This window comes from Ruditapes philippinarum, unplaced genomic scaffold, assembly GCF_026571515.1.
Source record: "Ruditapes philippinarum isolate M1 unplaced genomic scaffold, ASM2657151v2 ctg5718_1_1_1_1, whole genome shotgun sequence".
Classification (NCBI taxonomy): domain Eukaryota; kingdom Metazoa; phylum Mollusca; class Bivalvia; order Venerida; family Veneridae; genus Ruditapes; species Ruditapes philippinarum.
The window spans coordinates 6870-20506 of NW_026863639.1; the positions used below are offsets into that span (position 1 = coordinate 6870).

Here is a 13637-nt window from a genome sequence, read left to right on the forward strand (position 1 = left end):
GAAGTCATCGACTTTAACCACTCTGCCCTATTACGCACCTCAAACTTAATGAATTATCATTTAATTTAGTGAAATCAATTCGGAAGTATTAAAATTTATTCATTTTAATTAAAGTAATTTTGTTCATTTCTAATATAAATATTTCATTTATGAAAAAAAAAAAACAATTGATTAAATACAGTAAAGCATAAAATTGATTGTTTCAAACCAAGAACTTTCGTAAAATGGTTTTGTTTAATTTTAACTTACCATCTTAAGACATTCTTAATCATGTCCTCATTTGTCCAAAGCATATGGTCCTTTTTCCTCTCCGTAATTGAATTGTGACAAACATGTTCGACGGTCTTGCAATGAACTGTTTAAATTGGTTCATTTTCTCAGTTCCTAATAACTCAATTGTTTGGCCTGTCAATATTGTTCAGAACAGTAAGGCATAATTTACAATATTTCTCCATTAGAAAGGAGTACCGATTGGACAGATACTATATGTAAATAACGTGATTATTTATCAGTAATCACTTGTTTCCTAAATGTAAGAAACAAATCATTTTTAGAACATTTATCATTTAGTTTATACACAATATATTTTCTTTGATTCTTTAGGAACAATTAAGCTTATAGACATACTCCTGAATCCGTTTCACTGAACTCTGAATGTATTGTTTTGTTCTCAATATAAAAACAGTTGCTCTTGACAAATACAGGGTCTGAGCCCACACAATAAGCAAGCGATTCTTAGATTTCTAGTCGTTAGGTCCGTCGTGTTAAATACTTGACCATCTCGATTTTATATTATAATCAATATAATGAAAATGTATAATTTGCTAGATATTAAATCGTTTTCCGCGAAAATAATCAAATGAGGCATATATACATGTAAATGTTTATTTTATCAAATCAGAAGTCAAGTCCCCTCTCAAGGGCAAAAAGGAAACATCAAAAAATAGGTATTTATCTTCACAAGCATTAAATAATTTCAAAAAATTGTTGTAAAATGGGAAAAACGCTGGTTAAATTTTTTAAAGTTACATTAAATAAATATGTAAAAATATTTTTGCCGTCGGCCTAAAAACCAAGCATGCTAAAGTTTTATTAACCTTTTTAACAGTTTTGTTGTAAATCTCAACAAATTTTGTTCATAAATAAGGATTTTAAACGGAAAACCCCACGGTAACACTAAAGTTCGTATACGAATTTTAACATGCAAATGAAGGTTATAATCAGATTGTGTATGCGCTACGTCACAGTGTTATAGCTGCTATCCGGAACACAACAAATATGAGATATTCTTGTGCAAACACATTCTAACCGTTTAACTTCACCGGTGCACTAGGCCTGAGGTTCAGATAAAAGTAATCATCTCATAAAAAAAAGATTAAATTTGTATGAAAACATCCGTTACAATGCGGAAATATACCGTTAAATTAGGACTGCTACTTATAGTCATGTTTGTTGATTTGATATTGATGTACGGATGATCTGAAGGCGGAGTTTCTCATGCAAACATATATTGTACTTCTGATTTCGCCACAATGAGGTTGTCCATTTTGTATGCTTATAAAACTCATTTTGTTTGTCTGGACACCAAAATAACATCTGGAGTCGATATAAAATCCAATTTATTAATGAAATGTCGTTATTTCTGTTTTTATGAAATTTATTAAATGTAACTTTAAACAAACTATAAGCTTTAAGTACAAAAAACGAAAGTTTAATTTGTAAGTTCAATTTACTTTGGACAGTTTACAACGTATCTTACCGTATAAGTCCGACATATTCGGTCGAATCGCTAAAATATCGCCACTTGATCAATAGTTTATTGTTCAACATAGTGAAGAATGACTTTACATTGTAACTCGGATTTTTTATGAGCAAAATTATTGTTACTAAGTTTATAGTGGTTCAATATAAGATTAAATAAAATAGATACTTTGTTATTTCAAATTAATCAAAACAAAGTTCCATGCATTATTTTATTTTCATTGTTGTTTTAAAATTAGTACTAGTACATTTCATTGCTACGCAAACGTATTATTCAATAATATGACTCAAACAATGTATTAATAGCAAAGAGAAAAAAATCGATAATTGAGCTTTTGGTATCAATCAAAATTTTTCATGAAGATAATTTTAATTGAGCAAACACTTTTATCACAGTGTGCAATATGAAAATTACTATAATATTTTAATTTTAAGAATTCCATCACTCAGATTTAATTTGTAATAAATATGTCTAGTTCATAGTTTGATGAATAGTACCGCGAAATAAAAGTGTCTGATGATCATGACTGCGCTTTACTTCTTTCCCGACTCTTATCTCGAGAGTGAAGATAACTGTTTATTTTATCGTCTGTCACCACCTCTTGTTCCCTCATAAATATCTGCCGGATATCACCGTCTGAGGATGATGATACGTCTTCACATGTCTGATACTTCAGAATACAAACATCAAAAAGTCATTTTTCTGTAAATTATTGTATGGTGTGGTCGTGCTTATGGTACTTTAGGTGTACATATTTTTTAACTGAACCTACAGCGATGAGGAGCAAGAGGTTTGAATTCAAAGACCTTACCTATTTGGCCACAGATCCACCTTAAAGATATACTATGCTCAAATTTGATATCAGAAAATATTGATAATTGCTACACAGTCTCTTTGTAAAAATGAAATAAACATGTTTTGACTTCACACAAAGTTGATATGTCATGTTTAAAACTCTACACACATAGGTCGTCACAATATGAACATAATAGTGTCGTTAAAAAAGCTGGCAGTTTTTTTTAAGAAAAGACCAATTTTACTAATCATGTATTAGAGAACATGGCTTCCAATATAGTTTATTATTCATTTTTTAGTTAAACTGTACATATTCTGTAAGAATTTCATAGGTTTTCATAAATTTCTCCGATTAAAATATTTTACTCAACGATGAGCACAGTATATCTTTAAATAGAGAAAAACATAATCTGGGAAACAATGGTTTAAAGTGTCGCAGCTTGTAATATTTTAAGACTTTAGGTCAAAGGATATAAATCTTTTAAAAAGGAATAAATTATTGACATTGGTAAGTTTAGTAAATCGCCTCGATTCATAACAGTCATACTCATTTCTTTTCTGTTGTGATACAGAAGCATTAGAAATGAAAGTCAATATAAATACTTTCTTCATATAATTCATTGGTCATACTTGATCATGTTGTTCAACTAATCCACATTAGCTGTGCAATAACCACCTCTTTGTATCATAGCTTGGGGACCTTTCTGTTGAAAATGTGTCAAAGTAAAATCGTATATACATGCAAAGTGAGTTAACTGGAGTGCAGGTATCAGTTATCCACATCCCAGAGCATGCCCATTAATCGGCTTATTTTTTATGGGGTTTACTTATTTTGACGACAGAGAAATGGATAGCGATAGACATTTCATATTCAGGTGCTTTTCATTGGTTACTTTTTATCTATGGTTTAAGATCGTGACAACAGGGAACGTTTTTTTTTATTCAAAAGAGAAAGAACATCAAAACATGACTCTATCTGATTTGTACTTATTACATAAGAATTGTCAACTGTTTTTATCAGTATCACTTAGTTATTATATCATGATAAAACCACTTAATATATTTTTTTTTACTTGAAATTCAAATATGATATAATGATGTAATTTTTATGAAATAATACCATATTATCCATTGCGAAATAAATTATGCAATTGTTTCATCTACATGGAAGAAACTTTGCAAGATATGAATGGACTTTCAGAAAAAAAAGGAATCAAAAGAAAAATATAAATAGATGAATTTGCAACTTTTGACTTTATCAATTATTCTTAATATCTTTGTTTATTTTGAATACGACTTGCAATCGCGTAGAAACAATCCAAGAAAAAAATCACAAATGTATTTCTATAAATGTTATTTATTTATTTGTTATAATATAATTAATGTTTTGATAATACCACATGATTATCACAATTGATTAAGCAAATGCAATATTAAAATTCTTGGGTTCTTGGAATATCAATCAGTGAAATGATTATTGTAGAATAAGCTACTCGTTATGTACTATGTCCTAAATAAGATGCTCAAAGAACTTATATTATTGGCAAATTTTAATATATATTTATATATATACCTGCGTTTAAATGCTCTGTGATATATAATGTGTATGCTAGTAAAAATATAGCACAATAAAACATATAGTTGCCGCAAATGATATTTTAGAGAAATTGAAATCCACTTGAAACACAGTTAAAGAAAATATATCAGTGTCAGAAAATATTAAGAATTTAAAACATTTCTTTTATTTCAATTCACTTCCTCAAAAAATAAAATGGCTTATCGATAATGCAAATGAAATAAAGTAATGCAAAGAATAGAAAGATTTTTAAGCACGTCTGTTCGTTCTCTATACATCATATTGGAAATCTGTTTTACGCTTTCGGACGATTCTCTTGCCATAAAGCCTCTGAAAAACAGAACGCGTCCTGTCATTTGTGGGCGATATGCGAGATTGCCTGCATGTTTTATTGTAGAAAACTAGGATACTACAATCTCTTATTATTATGAATGTGTTCAAACAATTAGTATCGTTAATAAACTGTATTGTGTTCTAAGATATAAATCTGGATAATCATGCCCTGTTGTTGATAGAGATAAAGAATTATAGCTTTTGTAATTTTCTTCAATATTTTGTTTGAATGGATTATTTGATGTGATAAATTGGAATTAATATTTTGGTGATAACTTTGTTACAGGTAATTAATTTTACTTCGTATTCGTTATAATATTATAATAAAATACATACTTATAGATACATACATAGTATGTACTTCTAAATATTCGTACATTGTAACAACAATACATTATGAGTTATTTATCCAAAACTGTTTACCTACTGCGGATAGACTAGATAATTTAAATGACGACACTAATTTATATGATTTATGATAATTTATATCGGTGTATGACTTATTCTATATTTCTATATTTATACCATATAAGTATATGAATTAAATTCAAAGATGAACTTATTTAAAGTGATGATTATTTCATTATTTTCCAAATTAATACTAAAGTGGGAATAATGTTTAAAAGCTTCAAAAGATGTTGTTTAACTTATTTTCATCACAAACAAAATCCACACAGTTGCATGACAGTGATTTTATTTAACAAAAAGTTGTACAAAGGGTTATTTATAAGTCTGCAAAGGATTTTGATCGTGCATCAAAAAGTCTTCAGTGATTTATTAGTATTTCCTTGATCTCAAGCCTACACTACAGACGGTAACATCAGCTCTAGATTTTTATTTGATAGTTAGTATATACATGTATATCCGTGCCTTGAACGTTTGTCACGATATTGGAATAGAACAATCTCTTTATTTCTGAGTTATCTGAAATATTGTCAAGCGTGTTTATCTTAAGGAGACACAATTATCATATTAGCATTATTTCATGTTAGAGCATCAGAAAATTAGTGATTTAATTTTTTGAAAAAAATGAAAGACGCTTATATCATTACAGCGAAAACTATTTTTTGACCATAAAAAGGAAAATAAATTGTATTCAAAAATGATATTGAATTACAAACATGTAATCATTGGACATGTTTTGGATTTTACATATTAAACAATTAATACAATGATTTCCTATTGAGCAAAGTGATTGCGACAATACACAGTTTTGTAAAAATAAGGAATAAATAAATAGTAAAGACTAGATTATAAACATGTAAAACATGTGATTATTGTTAGTGAGCTTTGATGAAACTATAAATGTTACAATTAAAAAAACGTAATAATTGCAGTTATAAAACTATAAATTTGATTTTTATTTAAAATGTATGTTGATTTATTCCATTTACCAATACTATCATAGTTACCAATTTTTTTAACTCATTGCCCCTGAAATGTTGCATTTAATATTACAACTGAATGAATTATTAAATACAAATGATTTATTCATGACTGTAGATGTTACATTATATATCAAAATAGAAATTATACCAAAAGGACCTCCAATGGAATATTGTAAGGCATTTAGAATTGAAAAAACTCTAAAATCTAGTGTACTGCTATGTTATTCGTAATTGGTGATAAAAAGGGGGATGTGTACCGATATATTGTTGAAATTAATGTTGAAGGTTTGTGCATATATTCCGACTATACTATGTACAGTACTCTTTATAAAGTACTTAAATGACTGAATAGGAAATGAAAAATGAATAAAGACAAGATTTGACTATATTTCTTAGTGTGACTTAAATCTCTGAATTATACTAATAGTCAATAAATCAAGTACAGTATGTGTAGTTAATAAGACAAACGTTTGTTGAATGTCTCATTTAAGCTTTGTTGTTTTTCATATTATTGAAGGTTATTTAAATCGTTATTCGGTTATATGTATGGAATGTTTACTTATTTTAGGAAACAGACTTACAAACTATTGCTGGTATTTGGAGTATTGGAGGGAAAACCGCTGCTCAATAAAACAGTTCTGATATTGATGGGAATTACGAAATATCAATAGGCGAATGCTGTTCCAGCACCATAGATAAAGAATGAGATATTTTAGAATTATTTGATCACCAAGGATTTGTACTCCTACAGGGAGCTTTGCGAAGATAACAATTTGAATAAAAATCTGGATAAAGAATCCTGTGTTTTCTGCATAACGTCTGATCGTAGTCGAAAATGTGTTACAAATTCATTATTTCAAACGAAAGAATAAGTTTATTTTCATGATGAAGTGGCGATTTGATAACTCATAAAAATATGAGTACAAATTGCTCAATTATTGGTAAAGTAGTAAAGGGATGTAAATGGTTATGGTCGACTATTCAGATAGGTCGCATTTCGAAAGCATGAACTATGTGCACTATATCTGGATCCTTCTATCCATTCTTGTGTCTGTCACATGTTCGTTTTGTTTCCTTCAACCAGAGTGGATAATACATCCAAATGTTCGGAAAGCGTTTGGAATATATGCTTTCTGTGTCGGTAGCGCAGGATCTGCCCAGTTCTCACGAACTTGTGGATTTTATGGTGGCCGCTTTGGATTTGGAAACATTCCATGTACGATTTGGCAAGCAGCGTGTTTGCTGTATGGAGGTGGATCATTGTTCACATGTTTTGGAGCATTATGTTCCCTCACAACAATGTGTGTACGGAAAAGCTGGAATAAAACGTTGGTACTTTCCACAAGATATCTACAAATATCTTCAGGTATATGATCGTTTATTTACTAGCTAGTATGATGAGTTTACTTGAACGGAAACAAAATAAAGCTTATTTTACTTCACATCCGACTAATGTTAGGTTTTTCACAATAAATTTTGTTATGGTATTTAGGTCAAAATACATTTCATTCAGTTGAAAAATATGTTTAAATTATTAAAATGTAAGTTTAAAAATGCATGTCTTGAGAATACATAGTTGTCCATACGTTTATAATTTGTTTGACTTCAATCTTGCCATTGTTTTCAGTTTTAATAGTATCAATAATACACAATAAATTCACAAGGCGAATAATAACACCATAACTAAAATTTTGGATATGTTCAGGAAAGATCATGGAATGTTATTGCTAAAATTGACTATTACTTTTAATAAACTACTATACAATCTAAATATTATGCGGCTATTATTACATGTGAAAATCAACTCGAAGGTGATTTGATAAAAGTATTTTACCCGTTTTGGCTTAATCATGAAATGAACACAGACAAACATTTTATTCATTTGAAACAAAAAGTATGTCGCATTTAAGCCAGTGCTGAAGAGTTTGGGATGAGGCGTGGGAGAAGTTGCGCTGGTAAAGAGACTCGACTTAATGAGTCCGCAATTTCAACTTTTTAAATATGATTTTCATTGCCTTTGATGGATCTTTCCTTTTCAATATTTTATTTGAATGCTTCATTGTTTACTTTTATTCATAAACTCAATTTTGAAAGTTCTCTCTTTTAAACTGAATTATAATTTTCAATATAATCTATCTTGTCTTTTTCTTATGCGTGTAAAGCATGCAAATATACATGTATACGAGGAAAGTAGTAAACTGTAAATATACAACAATAACAACAATGATAAACCAAGCAAAGTTCAATTACATTGGTCTAGTTCATACAAAAACCATTTGCACCATAGTCACTATCTTGATATTTTATATGCACTTGTTTCTTTCAGTGCATTAGATAACCCGATAAAACTATAATAATACACACACTCTAAGCCGTATTGCTTTGCACTTGTTGTTGTTGTTTTTTTTCTTCAACTTTGAATTGGCAATTATTCGCACGTTCAATATATACTGAGTGCTGCTCTGTCCCATGACTTGTTAAATTTCCGCATTAAGTCGATATCAATAAGATTCCAAAGACTACACTTTAATTTCTTTATGTATATACTTAATCGGTACATAGTCAATATCTTCACTCATTTAACATTCCAAAGAATAGTTTGACTGTTGGATTACTTTTACATAAAATCTTGTAAATTGTCAAGGTATAAATAAGTATATGTCTAAGTATGTTCCTGTTGTTGTGTTTTGCATCATAAATGTACATTGCCCTTTATTATCATGATAAACAAACATGTATTTTCAGTGTTCTTGATGACCTCTGGGCTTCTTGTTTTTCCACTTGGATTTGACTCCAACTACTTCCTGTTGTACTGCGGCGCAGGCTGATGTTTTCAACTCGGGAATATGTCACGTTGGATGGACATACGTTCTAGCTATAGTGGGAGCGGCAATTTCTATCTTTTGCCCGATTCTGTCATATTTTAGTGCTGAAGAAACATCTCAAAACGAAGACTTTGACTTTAAGATATAGTAACATGAAATTATATATGCATTTTAAGTTGTGTCTACGTAAACTTTTGTAATTGCCACATTTCAGAAAGACAATTTTCATATCAATCGTATGATATTGACAATGCTTCGTCTTTTCAAAGAAACGTGTTAGCAATAAGGGTAATTTGAACAAGAAGTAATGGGTCGATCCCATTTGATAGCCACCTATTCGACTGAAGCGGTTTTCTCTTACCTGCTTATATTAGAAAACGTTTAATATGATACCATTGTTGACTTTTGATGATGCAGTTGTAAAACTATCAATTTAATTTTTTTTGTAATGTATGTTATTTTATTTCATTTAACAATAGTATTATATTTACCAGTTGAATTTATTGCCTTGCAATTTTGCATTTATTACTACTGAATGAATTTATTAAATGCAAATGATTTATTTATGACTGTAGATGTTACATGTGCATTGGCTAGTTTGAGACTTCTATTTAAATTGAGATGGCACGGACGTTTTGCATACGCGATTGCTTACTTGTGGATTAATGGATAGGCACTTGTTTTGTATACAAAAAAACAATGATGCTTTAAATGCAAATATGAAAATGCTAAATACTTAAAGGCTTCTCAAGATTGCCGACTTTATTCCAAATATTTATATAACTTGTTTTTGTTTTGAAATTTTATGCTCTATGTTGAAACATGTGTTTATTTGCTGACGGTTATAATCTTAAATAAAAAAAATGATGCAATTGAAGCTTTGTTTAGATTGTAAATAATGACGTTTCAAAAACAATTATGTCAGGAACATTTTATTAGAGATATCATTTCAAACATGTTAAATGTATGTACCAAGAAAAAAATTCATATATGCTTAAAAGTGACTAAAATACATCAGAAAAAAAAAATGTTTAATGAGCGTATCAAACTTATATCCCAGAGATTTCACAAACACATTGTAAATTATAACCAAAGAATAGCTTTCATAACGCTATAACGGAGGCAGATGACGTCATTTAAGATGAATGTTACAAAGCGTTGCAGTATTGCAGTAATGGCTTTTCAGGACGGCATGATTTCCTGGTATGCAACTTTATTTTTTGGCAAAATAAGTAGAAATAGTAGTAGAAAATGTAGAAACAATAACTTTTAGGACTCTATAGTTTAAATAATTGACGCTAGGTGTTCTTGTACTAATCGTTGGCCTCATAAATACCTTCATTTACTTTCGATTAGTTCATTTGTTCTTAGTATTTTAGGTAATATATATTTAACTTAAGTTCGATCGTGTATGGATCAGTGAGCTAATAAAGACACTCTTGAAAAATTCCGCTCTTGAGCAGTAAATTTAAATTTTCTTGTTGAAGAAAAGGTGTCAATACGCTCGGCTAGGAAAGTGTTTAACACTCGATCACATATTAACTTACCACTGACTAGTGATTCATATGATATTTCTATTTAATAAAAAATAATATGCTGCCTGTTGCTATAAAGTTGCGTTTGTTGCATGGAATAAGCACTTTGTTCAGGATCTTATTTACAAGCATGAAATATTCATGAAACAAATCAAAGCTAATGTAACAGTTTATAATGTATGATTTATAACATAAAAGCAAGATAATATCCATTCATTTTTCATCTTCACAAAACACATGCCATAATAATTACAATACTATTGACAAAAAATATGTAATGGTATTGACAAACAATCCCATAGCAGAGTTTCTGAATGTGCCATAGAGAATATTATGTTCAGAAAATTGGCCATTACAAGAAGTGGGGCGAATCATATTGGAGAAACCGAATATGTCAAAACTGAGTGCGTTACAACAGGCATGTCAATTTGTTTCAATAAAGAGAATAAATTTTCCATCGAGACAAAAGGATTTACCACATTTACACACTTTTGCACCTTCATCACACAGCCGTGCCGATTTTGCGACTCCGTAAATATGGTATTGCACGGCCGTGCATATATTTTGACGTGACGCCATTAGCGTTATACAAACATAGCATAAAGACGCGCTAAATGTTAGCGCTATACTATAGGCTCGTCATTGAAAAATGACTCTTATTTCACTTTAAACGGTCTTTAATTGAGGTATGTGATAAATAGAATATTAAATTCGTCTAAGTTCATTACTGAATTTATGAACTCGCTGAATAAAATAAAATTATTCAACTCGTGCAATAAATTCAGTGTTGAGCTTACACTCATTTAATACCCTCTATTCATTGACAAAGTTTCCAATGGTTTTCAGTATTTAAACACGTTACCTATTATATACGTGTATTATTGCTATGATTTATGTAAAACTGTTTTGCATATTAAACATTCTAACACAATCGGAGATTTCCCTTAATATACAATGTATAAACAAAGAAGACTAGAAGCGATATATATTTCATAGCAGATACACTCGCCTTCTTATTTCCTCCCGTATTTGCAAACCGACTCATTGACGGCGCCATTTTGTTTAAAAAATCTAATAAAATAAGAAGCAATATTTTATTGAATTTTGCTCTGAAACTAGAATAGTAGAAAATGGGAAAATAACAAAGAAACTAAACTTAACTAAGAAAATAAATCCGAACATCAAGAAGTGTTAACGTGACGTCACAATGTCAGCGCCAAACAGCGCGTGTAAAAACCACCAAAATCGAACGTTATTCAATGATGCAAAACAGTTAAATATCACTTTATAGGAGACACTAAACATACTATGTTACTTAATGTGTGATCTTTTGTCAGAGTACTTCTACTTTGTAAACCCTTTTTATTTTGCCGCCTAAACCAAAAACAACAATAAATGAACTAATAAATAAATAAATAAAAATACCCAATTAATTCAACAATTCACACGTCTGTTTGTTTGATTTTCTTGCTACTTTATTAGAGTCATTATTTTTTTCAATATTCAAACAACCTTGAAAGAATGTGTACATGTTTCGAGCCTTCTTTTGTTTACAAAATAAAATGAGTGTAGTTTTGTGTAAAGTAGCCACTTTTTTCAACAGATTCTCGAGAACAGTTCACATATGAAGTTTAAAAATTAAACAGTCAGCTCAATTGTTAAACGATTTGGGGCTTTTGCTTGTATTGTTTTGTTTTCAAAATATCACATGTGACTATGTTTCATATTACAATGTTATAACAAAACTATTGAATTTATGCTTCTTTGTTCTGTGTCATGAATATTTAATGGTGAATAATACAAAGGTTTGTATGATATGTAATACATTGTTTCAATCTTCAGGGGAATATAAATTACTTATCAAAGGAAAATAAGTGTCTCCATAATTTGGATATTATATACACTGTATGTAAACAAATTATCGATTTGGACGTTAGCATAATAATCACTTATTGTGAAATCTTTATTTTCGCCGCCGAAGCTGGGCGTCAAGAAGAATGCATCAGACAGGTCACGGTCAATCCAAGACGGGGTTTGCACCCACAACTGCGAGTGGAAAGTGGTTAATCAATTGGCCAAGAAAACGACCCGCATCCCCCTCAATAAAAAGAAAGCCAAAGAATGGATATATAATAATTGAAGATTAGATTAGTTTTAGATTCATTTATATCATTTTAATCCTTAATCAGTATACCCAGTCAGAGTAATTTCAAAAGAAAATAAAAATTTGCACAATTTGCTCAGAAACTAAAATGAAATCCAGGATTAATTTTTATTCATGTCATTTATATGTCCAATGAATAAATTATAAGACGTGTATTTCTGGGCGTAATTTCCTAGTAATTTTAGTCTGAAAAGTCAAATGTATAACAAACGTATATCAGAAAGAATTCAATATGCATGTCTTTAAGTTTGATAAATTGCATCATACCATATAATTTAACCAAATTTAAAAACAGTCTGTAATATCAATATAATAAGTTGCAGCAAATCATGTACACAACGTAAAGTATAATTATTATTGATGTAAATGATATTATTGTCTGCAGTGTACAGACAGTTTAATAACATACCGTAATCTATATGCAAATTTCATGCCATCAGTATGCATATTATAGCAACATAGCAATAAACAAACAGCATAGTAGCATTAAGTATTTATGTTATTATTAAAAATATATAAAATCTTTTGCATCAATAAGCTGCAAAATACGTCGGTGGCTTTCAGTCTGAGCCAACAAAATCATGTTCAAGAAATGTTTATGTATCCGCTGTGGAAATATAAAATTAAATCAATCTGTACAATATAGGATCTTAAAGTTTAAATTTGAGTTCATAAATGTAATAAGAAACAACCAAAGATGGGATCCTTTAATGCGACAAGTTCATGTCTAGTAAACACTGTTTTGATACCAATTCCAAGTTATCACATAAAGAATAGAAGGCAAATAGATAACGACTCGTCAAGTACTCTCATAACTTCCTTCAATTATATTAGAATTTTGTCACCACATGTAGCGGTAAATAAAACTTTATTTTATAGCTTCCCGAAAATATAAATGTTCCTATTTTGAGTATCGGAAAATTCTCTGAAATTTAAATCATGAGATTTGTGAAATAAGGCATAAAAGTATTGAAGTATTGTAGTCTATATATATTCCATGTACACGTTTTGAATGTTTCTTTACTCCGGAAAACACCGACGCTGTTAGCCGGAGTATTGGAAAGTAGAAGCTGCCGTACAGTACAATAGAGAAAAATGGCTTCCCTAAATGATTTTATTTATTACTGGAAAACAAATCATCACTATTCTGTTCAAGCAACATAGATAAAGAAGGAGATATTTAAAAGTATGTGATCACCAGAGATATGTTATCCTGCTGGGAGCCTTGCGTGTTATGCCAACAAGATAACCATTGGATT

General features: G+C 29.9%; 1 long non-coding RNA gene across 1 annotated transcript; it reads left to right on the forward strand.

The window, feature by feature from the left end:
* Positions 1 to 4472: 4472 nt before the first annotated feature.
* LOC132722778 (uncharacterized) lies at positions 4473 to 9288 on the forward strand. The gene is made up of 3 exons (XR_009624659.1): positions 4473 to 4752; positions 6423 to 7220; positions 8600 to 9288. It is a non-coding gene; the product is annotated as an uncharacterized LOC132722778 (long non-coding RNA).
* Positions 9289 to 13637: the final 4349 nt, after the last annotated feature.